Consider the following 13,690-nt stretch of genomic DNA (forward strand, 5'->3'; position numbering starts at 1 on the left):
TACTGTCTGGGCGTGGTGCACCTGCAGGACTATTGTTCAGTCTGTCATGCTTTCAGCCCAGGGGTCCTGCAGGAGTGCAAAAATAAGTTAATCCTTCGGGGTTTGCTTAAGCCACAGGATTCACTGGCTAAGGCTCAGCCTGCGAAATCCTCCAAGCCACCTAAGTCTTCGGCTCCTAGTTCTGAGCTGCCTTTGGGTGAAGCACCGCCATCCACCTCGGCTCCGGCCAGAGCCGATGTGCCTCCCTCACAGTCGGCTCCTACAAGAACTTCGGAGCCGTCCGTGAGTCGAAAGAGATGTAGGTCTCCCTCCTTGGAGTCGGTACGCTCGGCTCCACTGTCACCTCTGCTCCACTCGGAGCGCAGTCATAGGTCCTCTCACTCCTCTTGGTCCTCCAGACTTTCAGATCATGATTTGGAGAGAGTGGTCAGCAGGTTGCTGAAATTGCAGGCCCTAGCAAAAATGTTGTCCAGCCCCCTTCATCAGGTGTCTGCTCCGTCCACTTATTTATTTGCATTTGTTAAGCGGGTTGGTCCAGCTGGGTAAGAATTACCCTTTTTCAGTGGAGACCTGAGGGGAAAAGCCCCAAACAGACATACAAATACATACGAATAGAGACAAATTAACAATATTACAGAGGAAAACAATATTATGGGTACAATGGATAAGAAAAACAAACAATGAAAGTTTGAGAATATGAGTAAGGTAGGCCAGAGGCATGCATGCAAAAGTTTTATGAAAAGGTGTTTTGAGCAAGATCTCTGAATTAAGTTCAAGTAGGCAAAGAAATGATGATTTAGGTGAGGAGTTAGTAGTGTGGGAGTTTTAGGTGGGAGCATGTGAAGGACATTCCCATTTGGAGGAGAGATGGGAGAGAAGCATGGATTTGAAATTGTTGTGGTTAGGTATATTATGTAGTGGTGTGGGGAGATTGTTCCATAGTTTGGCTATAGTGTGGGATAGTAGTAGTTTACCATTTGGGTGGATGGGTTTGTGTACATGCAGGATGTTTTGGCCTGTGGATCTCAGGGTACGGGTAGGTGTGCAAGGTGCAAGATATTTAGTAAGAGAGGGGCATTCTGCTGGTTTAAAGATGAGTTTGTGGGCTGTTGTAAGTTGTAGGTACTTTAGGTGGTTGTGGAGTTCTAGCCAGTTTAGGGTGTGTAGGGTGTGACAGTGATGGGAAGAGTTCTTAGAATTGGTTGCAAATTTGCAGATTTTGTTGCAACAGGCCTCAAGTTTAGCACGGAGTCTGAGTTGTAGGTTGGAGAATAGGGGAGCACCGTACAAGAGAGAGGGGAGAAGGAAGGTAGATGCAAGGGAATGACGGGAAGATGGAGTAAGGTAGTAGTTGTGTCTGTAGAGGAGGCCGATTTTCTGGTGGAATTTTTTGATTGCTGAGAGGATGTGGGAGTCGAATTTTAGGTTTTCTTCGATGGTAATGCCAAGTAGTTTGGTGCTAGGAATGATTTCAAGAGGGGTGTTATTGTGGCTTCTGCAGATATTCCTCTTCCGACACCTCCCTTGAGTTCGGAGCTGGAGTTTGTTGGGGTTCGAGTCGTGGAACCATCTGCTCAGATACCTTCGCCTTCTGTTCCGTCGTCTGCTCCAATCCCATCCTTGGTTCCGTTCTTGGAGGGATCTAGGCACCGGGACTCCCTAGTTGGCTCCGAGGGGGAGAGTGGCATCGGACCCTTTTCCGACCTCGCTCTCCCCCTCGGAGCTTCGGCGCAGGTGAGCTTGGATCCTACATCGGCTACGGAGCCACCCCCCTCGGTGCGGATAGGGATTCTGATATCTTCGGAGCCCGAGTCGTCTTCGCGTTCGGGCAGGGAAGCCTTCAAGGTCATGAGGACTGTACTGGCCCCTCAGCCAGTCCCACGACCAACCCCATCGGCTCCTCCCCCTATGGTGCCTGCGTCTGCCTCTGCCCCTCCTCCTGACCCCAAGTGTGGAGAACCAGCGCTCCAGGGCACCCCTTTAGGTGCTTCTTCCTCTTCCAAGGCCTCCCCTGATCACCCAGAGGAGCCACCTTGTAAGAGGAAGTGCAAGAGGAAGCACGTTGATTCCCCTGAGTCTGTCACATCAGATATTGACTTAGAGGATTCGGAAGGGTCCCCGAGATCCCCCTTTGAAGATGTCTCCTTTTCCGACATCCTTGAAATACTTAAGCAGAGGGGGAACTGGAATACCCTATCCCCTTCCGAGAATGAGTCGGTATTTCTGGACGCGTTTGGTTCCCGATTCTCCACCTCCTGGGTGTCTCCGCCTTTCGACCCACTTATGTCTGTGGTGGCTCGTAAGGTGTGGTCAGCTCCAGACACAGTGGAACCAACCCCCAGGAGACCTGCTAAATTTTTAACTGCACCTCAGGACAAACAGTTTTTAACTAAGGGGTGTACCTGTTGATGCCATGGTGGTAGCAGCAGCCACAAAGGAGGAGTTGGCAGAAACTTTGTCATCTGTCCATCCTCCTAACAAGGAGTCTAGGACTATGGACAGATATGGGAAGCAAATGCTTGCTTCAGCGATCTTCTCCATGAGGTCTCTGAATTATTTGTGACATTTCACCCGCCTTCAGAGGGATCTCCTTAAAGAGCTTGGAGATACCTTCCAAGATCCATCAGCTGAGGGGGCTCAAGCTAAGGTGGCCTCCAGCTGGTGACTCTGAATTCAGTTGTTAACTCCTCTATGAGGCTCATTTCTTATGCAGCCGATGGTGCGAGTAGAGCCGCAGGCTCAGACGTTGCCCTTAGGAGGCACGTATGGATGTAGCTATGTAATTTTGTGGAACTCTTCAGAGCGTCTTTCACCAATACCCCCTTTGATGGTTCCGCTATCTTTGAAACACAGGTGAAGGACACACTAACCAGGTGTGAACAGGAAGGCAAGACTCTCTCTGCCATGGGAGTCTGTTTTTCCACTCCTTCCACACCATACCCCAAGGGTCAGAAGATTGGAAAAATGTGGTTCCGCGAATCCCAGGGAGCCTTGCCTGACACACATGGTGACTTCCCCTCCAGGGGCAGAGGAGGGAACAATAACAGACTCCGCCCTCGTGGCAGAGGGGGTCCGCAGAACCAGGGCAGCAGAGAATCCTTCTCTGAGAAGCCCTTTCAGCATCCCTGAAGGGTTTCCCGGCTGCCCACCTCTGGAGGCAGTCGGGGGAAGACTTTCATTGTACCCCAAAGCCTGGCAGAATCTAACTCAAGACAAGTGGGTACAGTTGATCATATCCGGAGGTTACAGAATTCCCTTTGCTCAACCCCCGTTACAGTCAAAAAAGTTCCTTCCAGATGTTCCACCCAATCTAAGGGACCAAGCAGCCAAAGAAATTTCAAAGCTGCTACACAAAAGGGTCATCCAGGAAGTCCCAGCAGACCAGATCGGATCCGGAATTTACTCAAGGTTCTTTTTGGTACCAAAAAAGACAGGGGACTTGAGACCCATTCTGTATCTCAGCAGACTAAACAGGTCTGTACAAAGAACAAAGTTTCGGATGGTCACGCTACAGTCCATTCTACCCTTCCTGGGTAAGGACAATTGGATGTGCTCTATAGATCTTCAGGATGCTTACTACCACATCAAAATGGACAGGCGCTCCAGAAGATTCCTTCTCTAACAGCTGGGGGCCAGTCATTATCAGTTCAGAGCTCTGCCCTTTGGTCTCACCACAGCCCCCAGGGTGTTCAAGCACATGGCAGTAGTCACAGCTCACCTGAGACGTCAGGGATTCTAGGTGTTTCCATATCTAGACGACTGGCTCCTCACTGCTTCCACCAGGCATCACCTCCTGCAAGCCAGGGACTACACTATCAAAACTTGCTCCAGGCTAGGTATCACAATAAATTTCTAAAAATCTGCATTGTTGCCCTGTCAGCATATCACTTATATGGGCGCAAATCTAAATACCAGGAACATGTTTGCGAACCTTCCACCAGACAGGGTATCACTGATTCGCCAGCAAGTACAGATTTTATTAACATGCAAAACTATTCAAATCAGGTTCATCCTCCGAACACTGGGTTCTATGGCATCAGCAATTCTTCTTGTCCCCCTGGCCCGCTTTCGCATGAGAATCCTCCAGTGGCTTCTATTCACACAGTGGTCCTTCCAACAGCTTCCCATGTCTCACAAAATTATGATCACTGAAGCATGCAAGAAGCACCTTGCTTGGTGGATGGTCTCCCCATCAGTGTCCCAGGGCAGGCCATTTGTACTATCCCCTCCAGTCGCCACAGTGACCACGGATGCCTCCCTGATAGGGGGGGCATTATCAGGGCAGGACAGTCCAAGGTGCCTGGCAGCCTCACGAGTACCATTTGCATATAAATGTCTTGGAGATGAGAGCCGTGCTTTTAGTATTGCAAGCCCTTCAGGACTCTCTCCCTCCCGGGACCATTGCAATTCAAACGGACAATATGTCAGTGGTGTGGTACATCAACAAGCAGGGCGGAACCAGGTCCTATCCTCTGTGTCGAGAAGCACTCGGACTTTGGCAGTGGGCAATCTCTTCCCAACGTTTTCAGATCGCAACGCACATCCCTGGGAGTTCCATCGTCATCGCAGCCAGGCTCAGCAGAGCAATTCTCATGCCTCACGAGTGGTCTCTGAATCAGGTAATTCCAGAGCAGATCTTTCGCAAATGGGGGCAGCCTTGCTGCGACCTGTTCGCCACACCTTTCAACAGCAAGTGCAGCAATTTCTTCTCCCTTCTTCCACTTCCCGACCACTCCCCCAGAGATGCTTTAGTACACGATTGGCCTCAGGGACTTCTTTATGCTTTCCCTCCATTTCCCCTAATACCCAAACTCATACAGAAAGCAGCTGCGTCGGGTTGCAAAATGATCCTCATTGCTCCTTACTGGTCTCGACAGATATGGTTCCCATTCCTGCATCATTACCTTCTCGAGCAGCCTTGGATTCCGGATCCTATTCCAGATCTACTGATTCATCAATCGGGCTGACTACATCGATCCCTTCCAACACTCCAGCTCTCACAGCTTGGTTGCTCCACTTAAATCTTAGCCAGGCTTCCTAATATTTCCTCCTCTGTGCAGGAAATTATTATCTAATCGCACAAATCCACAACTAGGAAAACTTATGCTAGCAAGTGGAAAAGTTTTTCTTGCTGGGCAGAGGCTAAGAATATAGATCCCTTTTCAGCCTCTGTCCACAAGATTTTGGAATTTTTAGCGGAACTTTCATTCTGGTTCCGCTTCTTCTGCAATCAGGGTTCATTTATCTGCCATTTCGAATTTTCACATTGGGTTGTCTTCTAATAACATCATGTCTCATAAGCTGTGTAAAGCCTTCCTCAAAGGAACCACTCTGCTTAGGCCCCCAGTGAGGGATCCCCCACCTCCGTGGGATCTAAATTTGGTGCTAGCTTCCCTAATCTTGACACCTTTTGAACCTGCAGCATCTTGCTCCATTAAGTTTTTATCCTGGAAGACTCTCTTTCTGGTAGCCGTTACTTCTGCCAGACGTGTTTCAGAGCTTCGGGCTTTATGTATTCGTCCTCCATACTTAGTTTTTCATAATGATAGTGTCGCTCTAAGGACCAATCCTTCCTTCCTTCCTTCCTAAGGTCTGTTCACAAAACAATTTAAATCAGTCCATAGACCTTCCTGTGTTCTTTCCTAATCACACAAATAAGGCAGAATATAAATTGCACCAGATGGATGTTCACAGACAACTGCGTTTTTATTTGCATAGGACAAAGGACATCAGGAAGTCGGACCAACTCTTCCTTTCCTATGCTGAGGGCAGACAGGGCCTTCCAGTCTCAAAGGTAACATTATCTAGGTGGTTGTTTCACACTATTTCATTCATTTACCAGCTGAGAAACAAAGAATTATCTATCAAACCTAAAGGCCTCTCTACTAGGGGCATTGGCCACCTCAGTGGCCTTCCAATCTAGGTTGCCCATGGACTCTATCTGTGCAACTGCTACGTGGGCTAACCCACATACCTTCATTTCTCATTACAAACTAGACATTGCTTCCAGAAACAGAGCTGATTTTGGTTCCACTGTTCTGAAGAGTCTGATCTAATGAGCCACCCAAGATAGTAGGTGCTAGGGACGCTGTCCCAACCAGCAAGAATGAAGGTGAGATAGACAACATAAAGTTGTTATGTACCTACCATAATGTTCCATGTTAGTTGTCTTCTTCTCGCTTTCTTTCTTGCATCCCACCCTCCATCCCCCTATCCTAGTGGATCGAGAGGAGCTCCCTTTTTCAGATTTCATTGGCTGAACCTTCTCTGTTTGTCCTTTTTCTGCTTAAATAGCTTCACAGTTAGGCCCAAGGGGCTACTAGGGCAGAATTCTTCCTTAGTTATGTCTGGAATAGCTTTTTCAAACGAGATCTGGGTAACTAGCGCAAGACATCATGGGATACGGGGTAGCCTCGAGCCAGTAAACAGCTCTTGAGCTATTGAAGATGGCCGAGTCGGAGCCGAGGATCGGCTCCGATCCCAGCCAGCAAGAAAGAAGGCGAGAAGAAGACAACTAACATGGAACGTTATGGTAGGTACATAACTTCTTTTCAAGGAAATCCTTGCAATGAATGGGAAAAGTGGAATTCCCACTAGATGTTCTCCAAGTAGTGTGTGTGTGTGTGTGTATGGGTGGATATGCTTTAGATATCCAGGTCTTTTTCACTGTGCCATCCACTCTGGAAGGTCCAAAGCTGTAACGTGCATTGAGCCTTTCCTAATGTTTGACAAGGATAAGGGTGAGCTGTAGAACCAACCCTTTTTTATCCAAGGTAGTGACAGGAGTCCACTGTCAGTTAGGGTATTCAGCTTCCAAACTTCAACCCAAACCCTTAAAATAAGGGTGAAAGAATCCTATGTACCTTAGATGTGAACAGACAATTTAGACACTTTACACTGAACTAAGAAGTTTAGAAAAACAAAGTCTGTATCTACTTTGCTGAAACAGAGTGAATCAGTGATCAAGTACATACACTGTAAATGGTTATCTCAGTTGGTACAACTTTTACACTGATTCCAAGGAGAATTCCTTGTAGGCTCAGTCAAGGTACTTAGTAACAGGATGTACCCCCCCCCCACACACACACACACAACACACATATTACGGAATCTGCATAGAGTTTGTGGCACAGGTTACACACTTGGCAGTAACAAAAACTTAAGTTCATTACCCGATTAAAAACTGTCAAAAGGCATCCAAAAATTGTTAAAAAAATAAATAAATAAAATCTCTTGATAGACGTGAAAATATAAAATGCAGAAAATAAAGGTCATCCCTGTCCATATTGAAGCACAACATAGATCTATGGATGGGAAATTTACCCTAGGACTATCCCTGTTCTACTAATGGACAGAAGCAGATCCTATATGCTTTATCCTATGCATGGGTCCCCTCTAATTATCTATGGTGTATTGACATTTATTCTCATTAGGAGTAATATATAATTATTGACCATGGGGATAGGTAAGGCCAGTCTGTAACCAAATGGGATAGGTTATTGCACGCACAAAAAGGGAAACTGGCTAGGCTTAAAGTGGCCCACAAGGGCAGCTAGCCCTAGTACTTATCTTTGATCCTATAAATCCCAGAAACAGGTAATGTAGTGTATATAGAGACAGGAAGTAAGACCAACAGTCCCCATTTCAAAAGAAAACTGAAAGTCTATCTCCAAACAGCTGGATTGCATGCACACACCTCTGCAGTAGAGCCTCTGCTAGGCCTTCTTTGACCAAAGAGGCAACTTTAAAATACAGTATACTAAGGTAAAATGCTGCATAAATACAAGTGCATATTAAAATAGTAGTAAAACATATAAAAATGACCACAGAACCCCATTTAAATAAAAGCAACAATCTTGCCATCAGTTAAGATTTGTTTTTACTAAGATTTGTCAAGTAATACTACTGAACTTTGTTGATCTCTTATTTTTTCTTGCTTTCTGTTTTCATAGCATTATCTTTGTGCAGTCTATCTTTTCCTAGACACCAGTGCAGAACAACGAAACATACATAGTGAACCCTTTTCTTATAGCCAAGTTGCACCCTAACTGACAAGGAGCAGCATTACAACCATGTAATGCTGTATAATGCCATAAATATCTAACTTGAAAAATGTCTGTCTGATGTTCATATCGCCTACTCCGAGGTGATCTCTGCCTAACATATAAAACTATGTCAAACCCAGAGCTGTTGGACATGCTACACCTAAAGAAATCCCAATCCCTCCAAGCTACATGCTCTAGGGACCTAAACCTTGTCAGCACAATAAACAGGACAGTCGCTGGAGGGATAGATTTCTGTCCCAGAGACTTCCTATACTTTGGAACGAGCTACCCATCTATGTCAAGCAAAGTTCTTCATTAGCACTCCAAGAAAAATCTTGATGAGTGGATGGGAAATAGGAAATACACCCTGGGGATCACTTCTGTGTCTCTACTGGACAGTGGCATAGGAAAATAACTTTCTTGGGTGGCATAAGCTATGGTACCTTGCTGGCTAGGCTTACGTAGGCCCTTGGGCCGATTAGCCTAGTACCTACCTATGAACCTATGTTAAGTTTATTTCCAAATTGTACACAATTTCTTACAGCTGTAGTCCTGCTATTAAGTCTGCAGTTATTGTGCATACTTCATACTTCTGGTCTTCATGTTTTCCTGGAAATTAATAGCTTTTGAGAATGATTGTAGTCTAACTATGAAATGCTTACTGGCTAAAAGTTAGCAGTGCACAAAGGACTGCTGCTGTGGTGTTCCATACTGTTGGCCCTTCTTTACAAATATAACTACAATAACCCACAACAGTTTTGACAGAAATGTCTCTTAAATAACTACCCTGAGAGATCAATAATATAAATTCACACATTTAAGAAGATGCAACTCTGGGAGGAAGAACTATTTTATATTGGAATACTTTTGATATAATTGTCATATATAGATTATTAAATACAAAATTCAAATACAGAAGCCCTTTTGGTAAGGGCATTAATGCATTTAGATTTATGCATAGTACAGTTAATATCACATGACCATGTAATATTGTTTACTATGTACAGCCCCTTGTGCCATATTGTATTCATATGTATGTTTTCCCTCAATTTTCTGTGCAGTAGCCCTCCTTTAATTGTTATTTTAAAGTAACCCCAAGTATACCAAGAATGCAATGGAATTTTTGCATCAAAATAATACTTGTATGTATTTAAGACTTCTAATGTAATTTCTCACACTTTTTAGTGTCATGATTTACTGTACAGCAACCCATTCATATGTTTGATACTTAAACTGTGCATCTTGCTTTTGGGACCGTTATTGGTGCACTACATGTCTTCATTTCATCTGTGACTTTGGGAAATTTTTTTGCATCTCTTGGCTTTGACATTTTCATGGTCTGCATTTTGCAGTTATGGTGCTGTTTTTGACAATTTCACATTACTCCTTCATGAATTTTGGCTTTGGTAGTTTTGTCTTACACAGATTGCAGAGAAGAATGGTGGCACCATTACCACTTAATTTAAAGGATGAAGTTGACACCACTGTCTCCACAAAGAGTGAAGTGATAGCAAGAAAGTGCATGCATATCTGTTTTAATAGTTATGGTCTTGGAAGCCAGGTTGTACTTTCTAGGGAAAGTGCACTTCTGTCTGGGTGATGGGCTTCCAGTCTCCACACCCAAACTGAACCGCACACTGTTCATTTACAGAGCCTCACGATTCTCTTCATGACCCATTGTCTTTCAGTGTACCCTTTATCCACAGTAACTGCCTTTCACAGAGAAGTATTTTCATACACCTGTATATACCAGGGAAGGCTGAAGTAGTTTTCCACAAATTTCTTCCTGGTTTGGTAATACTAACCACTCTGGAAAAATCATAGAATTTCCAGTTACCAGTATCCTCTTAATATTGCTAATAAATGTATGTTTCACTGGTAGTCAGCCAGATCAGATTCTAAGGCCTGTGCCCTACCGCATATTACTCAGTGTAAGTAATGGTTATCCTATTTTCACCTGAACTGTGCATAAATACACATCTATTGTCTTCTTTCCATTCATCACTGATGGGTTTGGTTCTGAGCCCTCGGAACAGAGTCAGCCTTTTTACCAAGCTCGCGCCACCCAAAAAATCTCTTTAGCTAATTTTCTACCCAGAATGTCCTTCTCCCTGTTATGTCAGATCTTGTTTGCTGCGTAGCCAAGCTCTTGGCGAAGTGAAACTTTTTTTGATATTTGTGTGAAACGTTTTGGATATCTTCATATTTTATTAAGCAGTTAGTCTTTCTAGTGTTTTTTTCTTCTGTCTGACCTTGGTTTTTCCTCTCTACTCATAGTTGTCATTGGTACAGCCTTTCCATTCTTACCCTTGTGGTATTTCTTCAATACCATAGTTTGTGTTGTTTAACCTATTAGCTATCTCTTATTCAGGTGTTTCCCTTCTTTTCCCTATCTCACTAGTGTATTGTATATTTGTGATTTTTTTGAACAGAGTTGACTGTGATTATAGTTGGATTATACAGTTGGCTGTGGTGTTTTTTTCTCTATGAAGATGTCAGATAAGAGGGGTTCTTCAGGTTTTAAGCATTGTACTTCATGTAAGGGCAAGTTACCTAACAGTGATTATCATGATGACTGTGTATACTGTTGGGGAGTGTCCCACCTTTCGGTGCAGTCTCCATGTGACATTTGTCAGAGTTTGTCAATGCACTGTTAATGAAGCAAAAATAAACTCATTCCAAAAGGATTACTCAAGTCTCCCTTCTCGGAGGCCATTTCTGCGATGGAGGTCTCATCCCCTCCTCCCAAGGACAAAATGAGATCCCACATTGTTCCTTCTTCACCATCGGGTTATCTGAGCAAACCTGGGAAATCAAAGGTCCCAAAGGTATCTTAGGAGCATAAATCAGCCTCTTTGGCTCCATCTTCTTCGGATCTGACCATCTCAAAACCTTCGATACCGGCGCCTGTTTCAGCACCGGCCCAGCCTTCGGCACCCATCATAGACCTTACTACGTGGGTTCCTGGGGTTGTCGGAGTGGGGTGTGTCCCCAGTCCCGAGGTTGTCTTTCTCTGTTCCGGGCTGTCATCCCTCTTTGGGTGTGCCTGCCTTCCGTGCAATGGAAAGGGCTGTTGCTTCTGGCAGTACTCCTTTGATGTCGGAACCCCAGTTTTCACCCCCTGAGGTACAACCGTCACAGACCACCACCCTGGGACACCGGGCAAAGAAGTCGCAGGACACCCCTGTCCAGGGTACCCACTCTTCTGAGTCCTCCTTAGAGACCCCCCCCACTGAGGAGCCCCCCTCAAAAGAAGACGTGCAAGAGGAAGCACATGGACTCACCCAAGGAGTTCTTAACAGGAGACACTGTGATGATGGTGAAGGGTCCCCACGGTCGCCTCCTGATGTCTCCTTCGGAGACATCCTGGTAATGCTAAAGCAGAGAGGTGACTGGAAGCCCTCCAACCCTTCGTCTGAGGAGTCAATGTTCCTGTATGCTTTTCGCACCTGGCCTTCTACCTCTTGAGTGACCCCACCTGCCAACGAGCTTGTCCAGCTCATCATGCTGCGCTCTTGGAAGAATCCTCATTCCACTGAGGCGATCCCTCGGAGACCAGACAAAGTTCTTTCCCCTCCCGAGGAGAACCCGCATTGGTATAAAGGGTTACCAGTTGATGCTATGGTGGTGGCGGCGGACACGAAAAAGGACTTGGCTGAGGAATGTCCTGTTGTCCACCTGCCCAACAGGGAGTCCTGGGTGGTGGTCAGACTTGGGAAGCGTGTTTTTGCATCAGGAGCCTTTGTCATACAGCCCCTGAATTGTTTGGCACATTTTACGAGGCTCCAGAGGAACTTGATCTCTGAACACTCTGGGATGCTCACAGGACAATTGTCTGATGAGGTCCGGGACAAAGTGGCCTCCCAGCTCGCAACCCTAGAATCAATATCCAACTCGTCTATGAGGTTGTCACATGCAATCGAAAGAGCGGCTAGAGCAGCGGGTTTGGGCGTTGTGAGGCGTCATGCCTGGATGTGCATTTGTGACCTCACGGACCCCCTTCAAGTCTTCCTTTCTGAAAGCTCCCATCGAAGGTTCGTCCCTTTTTGGCTCCATAGGTTCATAGGTTCATACTAGGCTATCTGCCCTGGGGCAATTATAAACCTAGCCCGATTTTGTTTGGCTTACACCACCCCTTGATTTGAGTATACTGTGCCCTTTTTAAGGTTTAGTTTGCTGTGCCTCTGTCTAATAGTGACACGGAAGTAATCCCCGGGACAAACCTACGATCCCCCATCCACTCATCAAGATTCTTCTTGAAGAGATTCAGTGAGGTGCTCTGCCTAACATGAATTGGAATTCTATTCCAGAGCAAAGGGAGCCTCTGGGTTATGAATCTGTCCCTCCAGCAAGTTCTATTTATTTCAGTGCTGAGGTTCAAGTCCCTCGAGCGTGTGGCTCTAAGGGATTTAGATTTACTGAGGTGGAGCATGTCCATTAATTCTGGATTGGACATAGCTTTTTATGTCAGGCATAGATTGCCTCAAAGTAGGCGGTATGCAGCTGAGTAGAGCTGGAGTTTTTTTAACCGAGCAGCATATGGCATCTGTTTGAGTCCCTTGATCCTCTTGGTGAGGTACTTTTGGGGTCTTTCTAATTGCTGCAGGTGTCTGGTAAGGTACATCCCAAAAGGGGCATTGTATTCTATGATGGGCCTGATGAGGGATGAATAAAGGGGCACGATTACCTCTCTTGATCTAGAGGTGAATCCTTTCATGATGAGGTGGGCTATGTAAAAGGTCTTTCTAACCACTTTGGCAATGTGGTTGTCAAAGGAGAGATTGCTATCAACTTGGGTCCCCAGATCCCTAATTTCTTTCTCTGTACCTAATGGGTTACCGCCTATGTGGTAATTTGTGGGCACTTTGTTTTTGCCAAAGGGTATAACTATACACTTTTTGGCATTTAGCTTTAGACCATGGCTCTGGCACCAGTTATCCATCTCTGAGAGACCTTTTTGAAGGATGTTTGTGTCAGCTGGAGAGTTGATTATGGCGCCTAGTTTGCAGTCGTCTGCGAACTTGGTGAGCCATAGTCCTCCCGCGTTGGCCTGTACCTCTGAAAAGTATATACTGAACAAGAGCGGTCCCAGGACAGAACATTGTGGGACGCCACTTGTTTCCAGTTTCGAGTCTGACATGGCTCCAGCAACTCTCACTCTGTGGGTTCTGTCTTTGAGCCAGTTTGCGACCCATCTTGTGACATAGGGGTTTATATTTAAGCTGGATAGCTTATCTGTGATGCCCGAGTCAGTGGGGTATTGTGTCAAATGCCTTTGCTAGGTCCAGATAGGCTGTGTGGACTACCTTCTCTTCATCTATGGCTTTGGTGACTGTTTCGAAGAAGTCAACCAGGTTCAAAAGGCAGGATCTGCCCTTGACAAAGCCGAACTGGGTAGGATCTAGTGTCTGTAGGTCCCCAATGTCTTTGTTTATAAGCTCCATGATGATCCTCTCCATAGCCTTGCAGACTAAGTTAGTCAGGCTTATGGGGCGATAGTTTCCAGGGTCCGTAGAGGCTCCACCTTTGTGGAGTAGGACCACTGTTGCTGTACGCCATTCTGTGGGCACATATCCTGTAGTGAGGCTGAGATTGTACAGCTGTTTTATTTGAGGGATTAGTTCTTCTTGGAGTTTATGTAGGAT

The 13,690-nt window shown here is 45.7% G+C and overlaps 1 protein-coding gene across 1 annotated transcript in view; it reads left to right on the forward strand.

The window, feature by feature from the left end:
• Window positions 1-13,690, forward strand: part of KMT2D (lysine methyltransferase 2D) — a 3,358,270-nt gene that overhangs the window by 1,803,339 nt on the left and 1,541,241 nt on the right. The window lies entirely within an intron of this gene.

This window comes from Protopterus annectens, chromosome 9.part0 (assembly GCF_019279795.1).
Source record: "Protopterus annectens isolate FY-2018-M chromosome 9.part0, PAN1.0, whole genome shotgun sequence".
In the NCBI taxonomy this organism is placed as follows: Eukaryota; Metazoa; Chordata; order Ceratodontiformes; family Protopteridae; genus Protopterus; species Protopterus annectens.